Here is a 19,794-nt window from a genome sequence, read left to right as displayed (position 1 = left end):
GCTACTTCCTACATATCACACGGCTCACTTCTCAGCCATTGTATACTCTAGCACTTGACACACTCCTTAGTAATCATTTTTTCATTGCTTAACTTTCTCTTGGGCATCCTTCAAAGAATTTTTTCTTAGCAGTTGAATCATGGTTCGGTAGAATAGACCAATTGTATACCGTGCAAATAGCAAACATTGGGTTTCATAATGCAAGTTTAATGCCTAGATGATGCTATTTTGGTGCCCAAATATTATAGTTATGCTTTGAGATGCTATTTAGATTTTTTAGAGCATGATTACCTCAAATTTACAGAGGTTCAGTGTGGTAATAACACTTTGGATAGAAAGCTATTAATAGTAAGCTTTATGTGTTTGAAGTCTACATGCTCTATGGGTATGACTCTTGAATGTATTGATGCTTGGACCTTGAAATGAGTATGGAATGCTTTGGGACTCAATTTTGAGCTATCCTTGATGTCTTTGAACTTTAGCTACCTACTTGAGTTGCTTCCATGATTGTCATTTTATGGGTTTGAAGACTTATTAGGTTTTATGATCCCGGGTATATTGGTTGATGTCTATGGGCACTTTCATGTTATATACTTGATATACTGAGCCATATATTACTCTTCTACACTTGCTTCAAGAGATGCCCATTTGAGATATTTGCATTTATTCAAATACATTGCATTAGAGCTTCAAATTCTCTATGCAATTGAGCTTGGTTTATTGAGACAATGGAACTCTTGTCTTTTTTACATGCTCACTTGGATACTCTTGGATGCAGTTACGCATGCTAGTGGGTTGATTTGATTTACATGCTTTGGACACCACCACTTACCTTTGTCAGTAGAATTTAGTGTTGTATACATGTTTTTTGGTTATGCATTGAGCTTCATTACTTTTTGCTAAGTCACTTGTGTATTTGACAGATCTCTACAGTTGATCTTGAGATCTTTTACATACATGATGACTATGCCTATGGATGTATTGGTTACTGAATCCCTTAGGTTTATGTGATAGACTTTAGTACCGATTGCATGTGTATTCACTACTAGTTGCATTTACATATCTCGATCATTGTCTAGATATTCCAAGTAGTGGGACCTTTGTATTTCTTGATTTTTTTGCCCACAATGGTCTTGGTCATACTCATGCATTTATAACAAAGGTGTTGCAATTATAATTTTCAACATTGCTTTGGAGAATAAACATTTTACTTTTACAATCTACTAATTGTAGTTGGTGGATAACTCTATGCTTTGTATTCCCTCCTCCTTTATCCTTATTTTGGTCGAGTTTTGGGAAAATTTTATAGTCATTTGCAATAGCCTATTCTCTTGGATTTTGCATTTGTGTATTGTCATTATGATTGGTTCTTTGTGTCAAGAATCACACGGTGGCGGGACTTGCTTAAGTTGATGCGCCAAACACACATTGTATACACAAGAGGAAGCTCACTCAAGAACACAAGAAGAGGGATCGAGGCCAAAACGTTTTCTTGCTGGTTTCTTCTTCTTCTTCCACACACTATACAATGTACACAAAGTATAGATAAGACACAACATAAAGGAAAGTGGCCTTCTAAGTCAAATAGTGCATAATCGACTAGCGCTATATCTTTGCCAGTTGTAGGTAGGTGTAACAAACTAAATATAATAAGTGATAAGTCAGTGGCCATATGAGTATCATAATGACCACCAACGTGCTAAGTGTAGACATGCGGACCCATCTAGCCAGGTGGTCTATCATCAATGTCCGCACGTGCTGAGCTTGCCATCTCAACACTCCCCCTCAAGCTCAACTCTATCTCTGCAACTCTAAGTAAGCTTCGAAACTTTCAAAGCTTCTCTGCACCCAATGCTTTTGTGAAAATATCAAATATCTGATCCTTTGTGTTGACATATACCAAGTCAATCTCTCCTATAAGTACGTTCTCTCTCACAAAGTGGTAGTGCACGTCAATGTGTTTTGTCCTAGCATGGAGGAACACTGGATTCCTAGCTAGCTGTATGCTGCTTATGTTGTCACAATGAATGACAACTAGACCATCTCTGTGCACGTCCAAATCACCTAATAACTTTTGCAGCCATACCACCTCACATGCTGCCATAGTAGCACCTCTGTACTCAGCCTTTGTACTCAATAAAGCAATTATGAGTTGCTTTTTTCTGCTCCGTGTAACTGCTACACAACCAAGGGAAAACATGAATCCACTTGTAGATCTTCTGTCTGACATGCTACTAGTCCAATTTGCATCTATGTATCCAAAGACCTGTACAACCTTACCTGCCTCATAAAAAAGTCCATAATGTAAAGTGAACTTCACATAGATCAATATACGTCTAACTGCATCCAAATGAGGCTTTCTAGGCATGTGCATAAACTGACTGACAAGGCCAATAGCATAGCTCAAGTCTGGCTTTGTGATATTCATGTAAATCAAACTCCCTACTATCCTCCTGAATATAGTAGGGTCTTCTATCTCATCCCCAACATCAGCACACTCAGCTTCACATTTTGCTCCAATGGTATTGTTAACCGTCACACGAACAAGGTGGAAAATATGGAAAAGATAAAGTAGAAGACAAAGGCCAAGGCAAAGTGAAACGGAAGATGAAGGCGCATCAAGAAAAATCTAGAAATACAAGAAGCACAGAAAAGTCCTAAATAAGGAAAAAACACGCACAAGGAAAAGCGCAAGTCAATACTTTTGTAAAAGAGTGCAAGCGTATCATGATTTAATTTAAGGAGCACCGGGCAGTGGAGAAAAAGAGTGCAATTTGTAAATGTAGACGGGCGGTGGAAAGGAAGCTAGGAAGATAGAAGGACAATGGGAAAAAGGGCCTAGGCCATGGCCGGCCATGTAAAAAAGGGGATACGGGGATGACTGCCCAAAAGAGATTTAGGGTTTTGTATATAAAGTTGAAAAGTGAATGAGAAGATCATTCTTGTGTGTGGCCAAAAGTGGCCATCCTCTTCTTCTTCTTCTTCTTCTTCTCTTCTTCTTGCTTGCTTGAGCTTGTGCTTGAGAGAGGTAGTGTGAGAGTGTGAGGGAGTGAGTGTGTGAGGGTGAGGGACTGGGGAGGAGAAGCTCTCCATCTTCTCCTCTCTTCTTCTCTTCTCTTCTCTTCTCTACTCTTGTCTTGCTTGCGGCTATGGAGCTTGGAGCGTGGAGCTTGAGGATGGAGCTTGCTTGAAGCTTGCACTTGGATTGTGGATCTACCAGAGTGTGCAGGAGAGAAGGTAACTCGATTGGCATGGAGGTAAGCTCACTACACCCGTAGATATGGATGGTGTGTCGGCTATGTGAGAGGTAGCCATTAGTGCTTGGCTTGGAACGCTTGAAAGAATAAGCTGTCAGTGGGTCTTGGCGGTTGAGCGAAAGCTCCCACATTTTGGTTCCATTGCCGAGACCAACAGATTCAAGCCTTGAGCGCTTGCGTGCTTCAAATTGAGCATTGAAGTAGGGTTTTTCCCAAACCGGTGCTTGAGGTAGATAGGTAGGAAGCGATGGAGTTTGAAGAGGTATTCAATCTCCTTAGCAAGTAGATTTTTGTTGTTTTGGACTTGGGAAAGTATGATAGAATAGTGTAAGTATTTTCCTTATGGTTTTTTCTTGCATTTGGAAAGGATAGGAGAAAAATGTTGGAGCAAACAGTAGGGTTTTCTGTTGCTGTATAACAGGCTGAAGGATAAGAAATGAAATTTTGGGTTAAATGTTAGTAAGGGAAGCAAGATTAAGGTGAGTGCAGGCCTGGACAAGGTGATAAGGGGCCAAGAGTGGCAAGAAAGGCCACATTGTGTATTGCAAGGTTTCAGGAGAGCAGGAGAGAGAAAGAAAGCTTCGTTGAGTGGACCCACTTCAATCTGGCCATCTGGGAGTTATTTGCCTAGCCCAGGTAATTCTACACCTTCCCCTACATGAGTAGGTTGGATCTAGAGCTGCTCGACTAGTGGGAAGGCCTCCAACGCTCGGCACGGTGAATTTTGTGAAGTCTAGTGAAAAAACGCACCGCACTAGGTATGTCCGAGTGACGGCGATTCTGGGCCGAGTCCCAGAATCGGCCCTCGGACCGCTTGAAAATTTGGCCCTCGACCCACTTGATTTGGTCCTCGGCCCACTACCACTCGGACCATTTGACTCGAACCGCTAGACTCGGACGCGTCGAAATTTGGCCCTTGGACCGCTTGGCCATTCGGCCCTCAGCCCACTACCACTTGGACCACTTGACTTGGCCCACTCGACTCGGACACCCACCGCTCGGCCCGTCCGAATTGAGCATTATTCGGACCAACTTTGAAATTCGGCCCTCGGCCCACTCAACCCTCGAACAACCAGACTTGGACTGACCGAATTTGACATTTGGACCAGTTACATTTGGACCTTCCACTCAGCCCTCGGACGGGCCGAATTGGGCATTCGGCCCCTGCAATTCTGACTTGTTGGGCCGAATTTAGATTTTTTCAAATTTTAACCTAGAGACAATGAAACTGACCGAGAGACCATATAAAGCCGAAAACCATAACATAGATAGATCACTGGGCTGAAACTTAGGGCAAGTAGTTCAAAATTTGGCTATAAACGGTCTTTCAAATCACGTATGGCATTTATCATAACGGCCCTACGGGCCGAGGGGCCGGACCCCCACAGAGGGGGCTCTGCCCCCTCCGCACCTCCCCCAAGTAGGTTGGAGAGAAAACGCGCATTGTGATAGGTCCTCCAAATTGGACCCTAGTGTAGTAATGGCTCTACACAAGCATGGGTTCTCACATGCAAAAGACCAACCAAAAGCCCATACCCAAACACAGAGAAATAGAGACCCTAGAACCTCAATGGGCCAATCTAGCCAACAAGGGCAAAAAGGCCACACTGCAAAAACACATACGTGTTGCATTCAGACTGCATCTAGTCAAAGCGGAAAGCAACAACATCAAGCTACAACAACGAGAATGACTAGATATGACAGTCTTGGATGCTCCTTGAATAGCATGGCACTGATGATCCAAGACATCAATGGAGAATCTACATTTGGTCATGCATTTGGGGACTCAAGGGCATTTGTTAGAAGGCTTAAATTTACAAGCCAAGATCCGAAAGACGAAGTCATAGTACCACCTGCTTATCTTAGGGTCAAACTCACCGTGAAAAGAGAGCATACTATCGATGCTCTGATTGATGAAGGAGAAAATTTTAATACCTTGACATATGAATCAAGGGGGACACCCACAAGCACTCATAGGGAAGTGCAAAATCCTTGTGACAATTGAAACTAAAAGCTTACCTATCCTATTTCATGTTCCTCCAAATAGTGCTAATTGCAGGAAACCCTCCAAGGAAGACCCTTCAAAAGGGCGACCAAGTGTGAGGCCGACTATGTAGCACAGAGGATACACCTGACACTATCGGGTGTGAGGATAGTCACAACCTTTAGCAAGGGTGACCTCATCAAACCTCAAGGGAAAGGCAAGGAAGGTGCTGGCATAACAGCCAAGCCTACTAACGAGAGCAAGGACTTGTTGGAAGAGTTGTTGATACAAGCACAGGTCGAACAACAAGAATCAGTGAGGCTATGCCTGAAACAAGAAGGTTAGGAGACAATGCCAAGGACGGCCTTTGGACTTACAAATATCGTAGAAGACCCCAAAAGAAGCCCAAGCCTTATAGATGAAGGCATCGATGGAGGGTCATTACAACACCGCGATGGATATCCAAAGCGTTGCTACGTGCTCAACTGATGGATTTGGGTGCCAAAACCCCCTGATAAACCTCTTTTGTCGATTTGAGGCCAAATCGTATCAAGAGCAAAGAAGCATAGGAGGAGATCTAAATGAAAGACCAAGTCTCAAGTCAAAAACATTGGAGTGATCAAGCCCCTCACGGTTGAAATCAAGAAACCAAATGGGACTAATTGAAGGGTAGAACCTTAGCCTAGCGTGCTTGACAAGGAGATATCAGATGTAATCGTTGAGGATACACAAAAGCCACTAGTGCCCAAGGAGCCTTTGATTCCTCAAGAGGATAACAAGCATCATAGGCACAACATTGCTCATGGCAAGGTTACATGCTCAACAAAGCAAATGGTAAAATCATCTAATAGCCACTAGAAAATCTTCCAACCAATGTCGGAGCCACTTACGAGTCCCAAGTTTCCTACACCCTCTTTCCCTACATGGACATAGGAAGCACAACAACAATCATCAAGTGTAGCTGCTCAATCCCAATCTCTATCTCCATCTAAGCTTCAAAATGTCCAAGAGGTGGGACATAACACCATCCATAGCTCTCGGCCCAAGGATATGCCTATGCAACCTAATGTGACTAGATCGATCTACACAAGTGAATGCTCAAAGGGAAACAAAAGACACGACCACTTCCGATTGCCCTAGGGACTTGACAGTGCAATCTACTAACAGTAGCCAGTCCACTAAAATAGCTGCTACTACTTCCAATCAGGGATCACAACAGTCACAACCCCTAGCTGTGACAACGCCCCTTGCAGAACGTGTCCTTAGTAGTTCACATGTGGAGGAGGTGCTGCAACCAGCATCCTTGACAACACCAGCACTTCCAAAGTGCTTAAAGCCTAGGCTGGAGGAGTTAAACAGAAGGGAATTGGTTGAAGAGCTAGACTCTCCAAAAAGAGAGGCAGTTGTACCCTCACAACCTAGCAAGGCTATTCAGCACGCCATGGCTATGCACCATGAGGACACACTAGAGAAAGAGAATGCTGAGGCCCAGCAGCCAAGCACATCAACGACTGACCTAGTTCAAGGTCCTGAGTCTTCAAGGGATACACCTCAATTTCCTAAGAAAAAGAAGAGAAAAGAAAGAAAACAACAATGGCAGTTGCAAGTGGTTGTGGATCCCAAGAGCGTTTAAACCAAGAGTGTCGAAGAGTTGAGGAATAAAGCATCGAGCCCATCCACCAATGAACCCATTGATGTCTCTCCTAATAGCGGTGAAACATCAGACGCATCCGTGTGTTCTGAAAAATCAAAGCAGCCATTATCATCAACGGTTGCTTGCAACACTCAATCCACCGACAACAGAACTCACAGTGACCAATCAAGAGTAGTTCACTCCTTCTTCTTCTAGTTCAAAGTGCAATTTTTAGCCTGTCAATAGCAATCATGACGCGCACGATTTCACCATTCTTTCTTTTTTATGAAAAATCCCATAATTGGCTGAAAAAGCAACTTGCTTTTTGCATGCCATCCTAATCTAGAAGCTTTTCTAAAAATTTCAGATTTTTACAATCAATAATATAAAAAATAGGCTAAAATTATCCAAAAATCTAGTATTTTTGGACCATTCATGCCATTCACACTAGTACTAATGACTTAGATCACATTGACTCTCTAGATCAATAAGAAAGTCAGATGATGATGCACTCTAGAGTTTTTCACACCGTGTCCATGTAGTGGCACGACATCCACCCCCTTTGAATCTGCACATACTTGAAGTATGTGCCAAAATCCTAGTTGTCATAAGATTCCAAGTCCTCCTCATCCTCTCTATCCATATCCTTTGCTTCTTCATCTTCCATATCTTCCTGGCTATCCCCTGTTTCATGGCCACATTTCCTTCCAATTCTAGCAACTCATAGGCATTAGATTCCCGCCTCTTGAATAATTTGATTCTTTTCCCTACTATCGGAAGTTTTATGGTTGTCCCATCCAGCTCATTTAATGCATAAGTAGTATTATCAAACACACGTCTTACCACATAGCGTCCAAACCATCTTTTGGAAACTTTACATATGGCACTATGCTGATTGTCTAAACTGCTATCATAAACCAATATCCAATCCCCATCTTGTATGGTTCTTGGCCTCAATCTATGTCTTTGTCAAATTGTTTCTTGTTTTGTATCCTTATTGCCCTTAACTTTGCAATTGCTGCCTCTATGTCTTCTGGCTTTCTTTCCAACTGTCTAATGCGTAAGGCCAACAACTCGTGTCGATTCAATTCCTCCTCCCAAGGTAGCACTCTCCATGTGACTGTCATCTCTTCTATTGGCACGATAGGTTTTTGACCATACATCAATTCATCAGGCATATATCTTGTAGCGGTACTATGAGTTGTTCTGTCAGCCCACAAAGCATAAGGGAGCAATCGTGGTCACTCTTTTACCTTCTCTCTACATGCTTTTGCCAATGCCTTCACAATAGGTGGATGACCTCTTTCACTTTTTCCATTTCCTTCAGGGTTATAAAGCTGAAGTTAAAACAAGCTTTATCCCTAACCATACAAAGAAATCATGAGCTTCATCTGCATCTAGCTCACCCCTATTTGCTGTAATTTTTCCCACGCAGCCATATCGACAAAATATCTCTTACAGGAGAAAAGTACGCACTACATTTGTTGTCTTAGTATGTAGAGCTCCCCCTTCTACTTGATTAGTCAAGTCTTCACGAGCAAGTACAATATATCTCATTTGCCAAAGACCTATAGGCATCATGAGTAAATCCACCACCCACTTAAAATGAAGAGACAATGGATATGTGGGCTGCAATCCATCTTGATGTCTCACAGATCAATACATTTGATATGTCGTCCATGTTTCCACAAAGTGAGCAACATCCTTGTACATACCCTGCCACCAATATCTTTCTTTGATCTTTGCAAAAGTACCCCAAACACCTCTATGGCCAGCCCACAAGCTTTCGTGAAATTCTTGCATAAGATTTACTTATGAATTTCTATTACCCAAAACTCGTAATGGCATAACTTGTTTCTTTTTAGCATGTTTCCATAAGTATCCATCTTTTAAGAAAAACCCATAGGCTTTCCTCTTGATCTTCTTAAACTCCTCATCTGACCATTCATCTCCCTTTGTTAATGTACTAAGGTATTGACCAATTCTCAACCACTCTCCTACATATTTGTCTTCCAGAAACACTTCTACACAAGATACAAAACATCTAAAGTGTCTTGTCTTTGTTGTCCAAGCTTCTGTTAATGTTGTAGCAACACTTTGCATTGCTAAATTCACTCTTACAACATCATTTTCAATCACAAGGAAGTCATATTCTTCCTCCTCATCCATCATCCCATCTTCATTCTCATAATATGCTCGAGATAACATGTCAGCCACCAGTGGGTTATCTCTTCCTGCAATATGCCAAAATTTAGGGTTTAAAGATTTGATGTATGCAATCCACTAGAGCATAGCAATGTCTGGGTAGCACAACTAGTAATCATACCCAATATCGGCAAACAATCAGTCTCAATGACTACATGAGCACCCATAAAATACTCCTTATCACATTTAAGGGCTTTCATAATTCCCCATAATTCTCTCTTTACCCGTGGATACCTTCTTTGTTGTTCAATCAATACTTTAGCACCAAAGCATATTGCATATCTTTGCCCTTCCTGATCATCTTGCCCAATTGCCCATCCAATTCCAATTGGTATTGTATCAACAATAATAATGATAGGCTTTCCATGTGAATAGTCAGCCTTTCTCAATGTAGGAGCAGCTTTTAAGAGTTGCTTCAATTTATTCATTGCTTTCTAATGCTTTCTTTGCCAATGAAATCTCTGACCTTTCCTCAGAAGCTGATATAGAGCATCAGCTACATGTGCAATGTGAGGAATCCATATCAAATAGAACCCAAGAATCTACGCACCTCTGATACATTTGTGCATACATCTTGCATTCTATCAATCCCATCTATATTTGTTGGTGATGGTCTTCACCCATAGGGTCCACACATATGCCCAACAATCAAAACCTCTTCAACTCCAAAGACAGACTTTTGTCCAGAAAGAGTTAAATTCACCTTTTCTAGACATGTCAAAATCCTCTCACAATCCACAATATGGTCTACAACAAACTATCTTCCCACATTGTGTGTGTCTCTCTCTCTTGATCTTGCTCCTTCCACCATAGTTCTTGCTCCTGCTCGTGCTTCCACTTCAGGGCTCACCTCCCTTCAACTGTATTAGAGCCTTCTTCTTCGCGAGCTCGATCTTGGTTAGGCACACGCATCTCCCTTTTCAGGAAGTTGTTGGCACAATCACAGTGATTGCAACTCCCTTTGCTATTGCTAGTGTTGGTTGGAATGGAGCTTGAGAGGCACTCTAAGATGCTTAAGCATGCCAAATCAAGCCTTGAAACTAGTCTAGGAAGGTGAGGAAGAAGGGAAGTGAAACTAGCCTTCATTCTCGAATAAGGTGGTGAATAATTTAATTAAGCACTAATTACAATTAGCATAAAATTCATGTAAACTTAAAATACACACTTTACCACTTTAATCTTGGACAATGGATAGCCTTGTTGGCCCTGAAACCTACACCCCTTATAGTATTTCTTTATCTTTTATTGCAAATGAAAGTACAACGGAGATCATCTGATCTCCTCAACTAATACAAGTATCTCTTGCTATCAAAGGTGACTAGCAAGGCTCCAAACCAATTTGCTTCTTGGTTTGCTTAGGGATTGGTCTTCATCCTACTCCTTGAAAGACAAATTCAATCCCAAATCTAATATTGGCCTCTTGAATCTCCATGAGATTCCTCAATCTCAAGTGTTAGAACTCAAGCCCTAGCTCTCAATTTTGATCACACATCTCGGGTGACTATCAAACCCTAATTTTTATCGTAAATTAGGGTCTACAACATAGACTGACTGAAATCTCTCTCTTTGATATCTCAAACTAGTAAAAAATGCTACAATAACTTGAGAAATGGCTAGGAATGAGAGAGAATGCTACAAAGAGAGAAATTTCAGAGTTTCATCATGAGGAATAATGAAAATATGATGTTGTTGTGCTCAATCAACCATGGAACCTATCACCTACAACTTGGAACCACTAGAAAGATTGTTGCTCCCTTTTGTATGATGTCACCTATACCAAAAAGACCTTGAGTTAATGTCGTCTACTCATAGAGGGCTCCAAATTACTGTCACTTTTAATGTAGGACTGATCCTTGGTGGCTATAAATTGCATTAGTAGCCTCGCCTTGTTCTCTGACAACCCCTTTCTCTCTCATAATGGCTAGAATAAACTCCACTAGCCCCTAAAAACGTTTTTTCCACTTGCATGGACAAGTTTTACCAAGTGGCAGCCTTCTAGTCTCTTTTTTTAGCATTATCTAGTATATTAAATTAATTTTAAAAATTAATTCAATAATTATTCTCGTATTCAAAAAAATAATTTTACTAACCAATAATTAAATTGGCTAGGCCAATTTATCTTTCAAGTATCCCTGAGCAGTTATTGATCCTTAAACTAACATAAATTAATTTATTAATTCCTAGTCTCTAATATCACCATTGACATTAGTTGCCAATAAATTGATCTAGGTCCAAATCTGACATCGGGTGTACCACCAAGTACATGTCAGAAATAACTAATTATAACTTTTTCCTTTGACACGCATTGAATCCTTGAGGTCCTTGCCTGTTACCATGAAATAACTACCATTTGCATCAAATGTACTAAGTAACCTTGTATATTTTATTAATATCTTAATCAAATTTTATAGATAAGATTATCGCATCTCAAAATTTTATGTCCCTATGAGATGAACCCCCTTGAAATCCTTGCAATAGACCTTGATTGCACTACATTGTGCGAAAGAAAAATCATATTGTACTAAATTTTCCACAAGCCATCACAATCATAACATTGGTCACTATTGTCCAACCATGTCATATGCCCCAAACTTGCTAAAAATTTCCAACCAGCATACACATTATATAAATCTGAAATACAGTTCCAAACTGTTGCTAGAAACCCATTAGATGCATCCATAACTCATGTTGCTCAATTGTTCTGACTTTAGAACCATGCTAAAGCATATTCTTAGCATAAACCATGGCTAAAACTATCAATGGCATTTAATAACACGTTGTTTTCCATGGGACTAGCTCTAAACCATTGAAAATTGAGCATAATGTGATCATAAACTAATTACTTCATGATCTAAGAACTAATCACAAACTCATTGCAAAAACTAACCAGCAAAGTAATGCAAAAATTGATGCAAAACTAATCCCAAAAGTGACCATAAACAGTTCTCAAAAACTAATTAAAACCCAAGTTAAAATCGATCAAAATTTTTGTTTCAAAATTGAGGCAAATTTGATGTCACATTGATAATAAGCTAATGCAAAATGATAGTTCTAGTGCACTCAAGTGAAACTCATACTCATCTACATATACCTCTTAGTGACTAGTACACTAAGTAGTGACCTCATGGCAAACATATTGTCAACACAATACCTTGGATCTATGCTAAATATATTTGAGATCCACTACATACAAGAGTTGTTCACAACTGGCAAAGCGGAAGTGCTACATTCCCCTTGAGCATCACATAATACTCCGGATCCCTTCTCTATTGAACTTGACTAAGCCTAAGGCTCTAACTAAATGGCATCTAGGTAAAGCTGTTGAGGATGGTCTACCAAGTCATTCTCTTCCATCCATTTTGCATCTATTGAAACAATGTTGAAGCTTCACCAAGAAGTATATGGAAACTTTACATCTAACTTACTTGCCTCAAAACCTCCACTAGGTTGTAGGCCTTTCTTTCCTCTAAGCATGGCAATGCTTTATACTTTCACACTATTGCAATTCCAACTTAACTAATATGCAACGTTGCATCCACTTGACTAGCCCTTCATGTGTAGTTGACATGGTAGGAACACCAAATGCATTAGGAAATATTCTTTTTTGCATACTTTGCACCATTGCAATGTGACTGCACATGGAAATTTGTATATTACCATCCATACTAAGATACATTTTCCCATATATTGCATGCATTACTAGTAGCATTTTTTCTCATGATTAACACTATACATAGCATTTGCATGACCACCATTAACACCATGAGTCCCAAACATACTGGGCTACATATGTGCATGTCAAACTTGTCACTTTGTGTCCCAGCATTATGCCAACATTGTTATGCATAGGATTATGCATAGCATAAGCCATACTCGGATACATTGGGCCTTGCACACCACACATTGGTTGTTGCATGCCATAAAGAGTTGTGTCATACATCTCTATATGTGGTCCGTGACCCACCATAGCATGGTAACTAGTGCCACCACCAAAGTAACATGATTGCCTCATAATTGCATGCATGCTTTGCTGTCCAAAAAAACATTGGATTATAGCATCATTTACTTATGCTCATTACCCATGTTTAAAATATCATGCTATTGTATTGGCTCTTCCTTTTATGCATCTTGTTGTCCCGAGACTCTTAAAGATGATTTCCTGTTCTTGCCTTTGTTGCCCTGCTTTAAGGGTTCAAAAAGCATATAAACTGAGAATCTTTTGTCAATTGTATAAACATTTCAGCTGATCTCTTCAACTGATGTTGACACTGGTCATCGAATTCCTCTTCCTCTTCCTCTTGCTAGTCATTAGCTTCAAGAGACCTAGAAGGACCCACCTCTTGTCCAATTCTCTCATTCTCAGCTTCTTGTCCATGTTGCATGCCTTTTGTCCAAGATTAGGCATTGCATTTTTTCCAATACTTTGTGAATTTTCAGATTGAGAGGCATCACCCCTGCTTGATCCCATCTCAATATCTCAAGGCATTCATGTTGTAATGCTCAACGGAATACAATTTAAGCACTAGAGAAAATTTTCTAACCTCTAATCAGGTATCCCGAGCACACCAAATCAAGGGATTGAGTGGTGTCCTAGCAAGTAGAACCATGAAACCATCCTTCCTTCTCAGATAGGGTGGTAAATAACCTGATTAAGCACTACTTATAATAAGCATAACATTCCACATAAACTGAAAATACACTTTACCACTTTAATCTTGCAGTCTTGTTGGTCCTAAAACTCGTGTCCCTTGTGGTATTTCTTTATCTTATATTGCAAATGGAAGTACAACTGAGATCCTCCAATCTCCTCTGCTAATCCAAGTGCCTCTTGCTGTCAAAACTAACTAGCAAACCTTCAAAGCAATTTGCCCCTTGGTTTTCTTGGAGATTATCCTTCACCCTACTTCTTGAAAGACAAATTTAGCCCCAAATCCGATATTGGATAGCTACCCTTTTGAATCTCCCTGAAATTTCTCAATTTCAACTATTAGAACTCAAGCCCTAGACCCTCAATTTTGAACACGCATCTCAAGATGGTTGTGAAATCCTAATTTTTGTTGTAAATTAGGGTTTACAACAAAGGTTGACTGAAATCTCTTCCTTTGACGTCTTAAACTCCTAAAAATACTTAGATAACTTGAGAAATGGCTAGGGAATGAGAAGAATCTTGTAGAGAGAGAAATTTCAAAGTTTCATTACAAGACACACTGAAAATTGTTGCTTCCCTACTCAAACAGCCATAGGACCTATTATCTACAACTTAGGACCGCCAAAAAGACAGTTACCCCCTCCTATATATTATTACCTACACCGGAAGGACCTTGGGCCGCTCTCTCACCTGCTCCTAGAGGGCTCCAAATTGATGTCACTTGCTAGTTATGGGAGCACTAGATAGTGCTTGAGGGACTAGACTAGATGTAAGATTTATTACAAGAATTATGATTACAAGATAATCCCATGGAGCGGCACAAAGTACAATGATAACTTAATAAGATATGGAAAATCCCACAACCCGAGATTGTAGATATAGACAATAGGACTCGATAAGATATGAAGGATCCCACAACCCAGGACCATAGGTATGGGTACAAGATATTAGAATTACAAGATCTCCCTCAACAGGGATGAGCAAGATACAAGACAATATCTCATACTACAAGATTACAAGGTGACAAGACAACAAGAGCATAATGGAAGACAAGACAACACTAGATACCATGACTAGACAAGAACTAGAATTAGAACTTGAAGTTGCTTACTTGGAGGTGTTGACTCCTTGAGCTCTCAAGACTAGCACTGGCAAGACTAAGGAGCTTTATGGCGAACCACTTCTTTTATAGGTATGGGAGGGCGGCAAGAGCAAGAAGAAGAAGAGAAGAAGAAAAGAGCTAGTTTTGGTCACACACAAGAATTATCTCCATTCCCTTTTTACATTTTTATATATGCCCTCCTCTTTGGGTGCCCATCCCTTTTTACATAACCGGCCATTTTAGCTAAGGTATTCTTTCCTTATTTCTTTCCTCTTTCACGGTCCCTTCGCCCGTGCTCGTCTGACATCATCAATGATGTAGCGATGACATGGCATATCTTCTAGAAGGTTCTATGATGATGACATGGCAAGGGTGGGCTCGCATGGTTGGCTTGAGGATCTCCTATTAAGGGTATGTTGTATGGGATGTGGATTCATATGGCATGAGTAAGAATTAATCCATACTCTTGGTCATAGCATGCCTGTGACATCACCCCCTCCTCTAATGACGAGTGCCACGAGGAGCAACTTAGTGGTTTGGTCCAAGTTTCGTTGGATTCCTTTTGTGAAATTCTTTAACTTTGAGAGGTGTTCTTTGGAGATATTTTGTAGGTTCCCAAATGCGATCTTTGATGTCATATTCTTTCTAGTGAACAAGGTATTCCAATTGACCTCAGGAGATCCTTGAGTCCAAGACATGCTTGACCTCAAATTCTTCATGATCTTCAATCTAGATGAGGGGAGATTAGATCTCTCCCCCCTCGGTGGTGGTAAGCTATGGTATGACTCAAGCAAGGAAACATGGAAGACTGGGTGGATCTTCATGGTGCTAGGAAGTTGGAGTCGATAATAAGCAACTAGGTTGATTTGGGCTACGATAGTGAAAGGTCCCAAATCTCTTGTCTAGTTTGGTGGAGGGCCTTGTTGTCTGGAGGTTATGCCTGAGTAACTATCTTTATCATTGACTTTGTATGATGGATGTTGGAGATGATGCTAGTCCACATATAGTGCTTGTACTAATTCTAAGCCTTTTGTATTTGTTGCTTAAGTTCTTGGTGTATATACGCTAGGTGTTGAGCTTTATCTTAGGTGGTAGGGTTCTTTACTTGATTGGAGAGATGTACATCCATCCTTGGATATTGGCCATAGTTTGCAAAGAAAAGAGTTTTCTTGGTAGATGCATGGAGTCTATTATTATAAGTAAACTCTATAAAGGGAAAAAGCTCAAACCCATCATTCTGATGGTAGTTGATGGTGCAGCAGAGATATTGTTCCAAGACTTGATTTACCTATTCTGTTTGACCATCAATCTGTGGATGATTGGATGTAGATAACTTAACTTGGACTCCAAGGAGGTTGCAAAGGCTCTTCCAAAAACTAGATATGAACTAGGGACCTCAATCACTGATGATGTTGTTTGGGAGTCCATGTAATCTAAAAATATATCTAAGGAAGAGTCTAGCAGTAGCTACACCTATGATGGTCCTAGTGGTAGGGATGACATGTGCCATTTTTGTAAAGCTATCTACAACAACAACAATAGAGTCATATTTTTTTGATTTGGAAAGATGTGTTATGAAATCCATGGACAGAGAAGACCACGGTCACGCTAGAATGGGCAAGGGTTGTAGGAGGCCATGTGGTTTGTGTGACGAGAGGTACCTTGGCTCTATTGCATGTATCACATGATTTTATATATTCCTTAAATTTTTCCACATTGGGGCCAAAAATCTCTTAAAATAAGCTCTAAGGTCTTAATTAACTCCAAAGTCTTGGGTGTCATGGCGTTGTGGGAGTACCTAGAGTCTCAACTTTCCTAGAGGGATGTAAAGTAGATCCTTGTAGTATAACAAACCATTAGTTTCCTAAAACTCACAAACCTCATTTCCTTTTCTCTCTTGATTTTTTATCTTGGCATTGTTGGCCAAATCATCAAACGGTAGAGCTTCATGGATTAATTGGATCAAGGTAGGGTCGTCTTGGTGACAACAACTGGAGATGGCTACTAGCTGGAGGTGCTCTAACTTGAGTAGTATTGCTCATTGTTGATCAAAAGCATCTTCTCCCTTCTTAGGCACTAGGTAGGATAAAGCATCCGATTGGCATTGTTGGCGTCTCGGGCAATACGGTGATGACAAAGTCAAACCTAGATAAGAAGTTACTCCAGCAGGATTGTCTTTGATTGAGAATGCAGGTTGTCATAAAGTATTCTAGATTTTTGTGATCAGTATAGACGATAACTTTATGGGTTGCACCTTCTAAATGATGACACCAAGTATCAAAGGCAACTACAATGATGAGGAGTTCTTTGTCATGGATCTCATAGTTTATCTTTGGAAGGAAGAACTTCCTTGAGTGGAATGCCACTGGATGCATATGACCATCATCTCCATGCTAGGACAAGATGGCTTCTAAGGCATAGTTTGACACATTGGTCTCCAAGAAAAATGGCTTGGTAGGATCTGGGTGGACTAGGATTGGGACAGTGGTAAAAGTGGTCTTTAGGGTCTAGAAGGCCTTCTCAACTTCTAGGGTCCATGAGAACTTTGAGTTTCCTATGAGTCTGGTGAGTAGTGTGACTATCTTTGAGTAGTCCTTCATCAATATCATGTAGAAGTTGGCAAAGCCGAGGAAACATTGGACATCATGGACACATGTGGATATTTATTAGTCAAGAATAGCCTCGATCTTCTTGGGGTCCATGATGATTCCTCTCCATTAGGGCCAAAAACGCTTCAAAAAATGCACTTTTGTTAATCACGGGATTAAGGAAAAGGCCAAAGAGAGTTCGCCACGTGTGCAAGAATATGGTATTCTTGTCTCCTCTTTTTTAGAGATAGTGGAGTCCATTTCGTGATTCTCTCTTCTTTTTTAGCCAAAACCCCTAAAGTTTGACATGTTTTGGAGTCCCAAAGACGTTATTTACTTACAAATTTGACAAAATATGTGACAGAGATGTGATAAATTAATAATGAGTTTTTTGAAAGTCAGGAGATCTTTCAATATTGTTTCTGGCACCCAATACATACTCATTTGTGTTCTTGGCGCTACTTTTTAGTTCATTCACCCCTCTTTGAGCTTCTTTCTCTGCACTTTCATTCTTTTCATGGCTTCCTCTAGGCGCCCTTCTCGTTTAATACACTCTTGCACAGTCTATAGCCGGGGAGCAGATGGAAATTTTGAGCCCAAAACCTTTGCTGTAAACGATTGGGTTACCATGCTACCATCTTGCAAGGGCTCTCATAAGGTGAAAAGAAGAAAACGAGATGATATAAAACATCACTGGAAGGGGCGTATCATTGCCTTCAAAATTATGCCCGAAGGCTGGTTTGTCAAGGTGCAACATGTTTACATGGCCAAGAATATGCACTTGCCTCCAAACGAACGTGTTCCCCAACAAACACATTGTAACTTATTAGTTGAATAACGTATATAATTCTTTTCCATTTATGCAAGTTCTAACAAACGGTTCGTCATTGTAGATATCTTTTCGTCAACAAGTATTGAATGGCAACTTGTGGAAAGCCTAAGTGGGACTTTCCATGCCATTCATAAGGTATTGGCAGACATTATTTATGCCGATCAAACTGTGTCTTTTTTTAGTGAATGCAAGGTTTTTATATATTATGCACAGTATGTGGTTCCCTCTAAAGCGGATAGGTATGTGAATATCGAAGATTTGCCATTGCCAAGTCTTTCATCTCTAAACTGGGAGATTCCTGACAAGGTAACGGTGCAAAGTTTCAAATTCAAAATATCTCAGGATATTAAAAAGTCCATGACAGCTGGAAGGATCTCAAGAAGAATATGTTTATCATAGTTTGTACCCCTCCATATCTTCGTGGCTTGCTTCAAAACAGCAAATTTACAAAGAACGAAGGTATCGTGGCTAAGTAGAAACTTTTCGGAAGAGGATTTGGACAACACTATAGGGACGCATTGGAAATCTAGAGAGTGCGACCATAAGGGTGATATCTTGAGGTGCAGTGCATGCCCTCAATCCTTGGCTTTGGCTTACAGTATCCCTCGCCAAACTCTTGCTTTGGGCTTTGATTACAGGAGATACAAACTAAGATTGGGTATTTGGGTTCCCTTGGATTCTTATACAGATTACACACCATATAAACTTGCGGTGCACGTTTTGTCGCATGAAAAAGTAAAGAAGGTGAATGTTACTTCCAATTGGAGTCTGAAAGATGTGAGGGATACCTTGGAATTGCTAGACAATACATCCCCTAGATATAAGTTCAAAGTGAATGGCGTAACAATTGGTAAAAGAGCTGAGCGCTCTTTCTCTTGTACGAGTTGTTTGTCTCCCACAATTGTGAGTTTTGAGCCTTGAGAATGAAAACTTTGCAGGAATTTATCTTAATAGACTGTCCTTAAGATATTTTTTAGTGGGAACTCATAAGCTATCATGAAGCAAGTTGCCTTTCGAATGTATATAAATAAAATGTACATTACATTCGATTTATAAGTGAAATTTTTCATTACACCATGAGGTACAAAAATTTCATATAAATGTACAAAGCCAAAATAATAAGGCTCGTGTATGCTTATGTTTGCTATTTTGATTCTTTATCGATTTCTTCAAAGATATTTTTTCTCACAGGGCCTTTCTTTGATTGTTGAAAAAATTTCACCTTTTTAGGTAGTCTCTTTTCTTGGGGCTTAAGAGGGGATGGATCAAATTTTAGAGGAGAGAGCATTGGCATTCCCTTTTTTTTAGACTCTGCAGCAGTGGTCCCATTGCCTTTGCCCTTGCCCTTACCTTTACCATTGCCATTGTCCTTACCCTTTCCCTTGCCCTTTCCCTTGCTTGTGCCCTTGGCCATTGAAGTTTTGGGAGGAAGAGGGGAGTCAGGATCATATGGTGTGATTGCCTTGTCCAGAATCAGCTCAATGCATCTCTCCCTTATCCACCAAACATATGAATCAGGATAGTCTCTACACTGTAAGAATAAAT

The sequence above is a fragment of the Lygodium microphyllum genome, chromosome 27 (genome assembly GCF_053477565.2).
Source record: "Lygodium microphyllum isolate KBCC chromosome 27, Lygodium_microphyllum_v1.1.10, whole genome shotgun sequence".
In the NCBI taxonomy this organism is placed as follows: domain Eukaryota; kingdom Viridiplantae; phylum Streptophyta; class Polypodiopsida; order Schizaeales; family Lygodiaceae; genus Lygodium; species Lygodium microphyllum.
Note: the sequence above shows the minus strand (reverse complement) of the source record.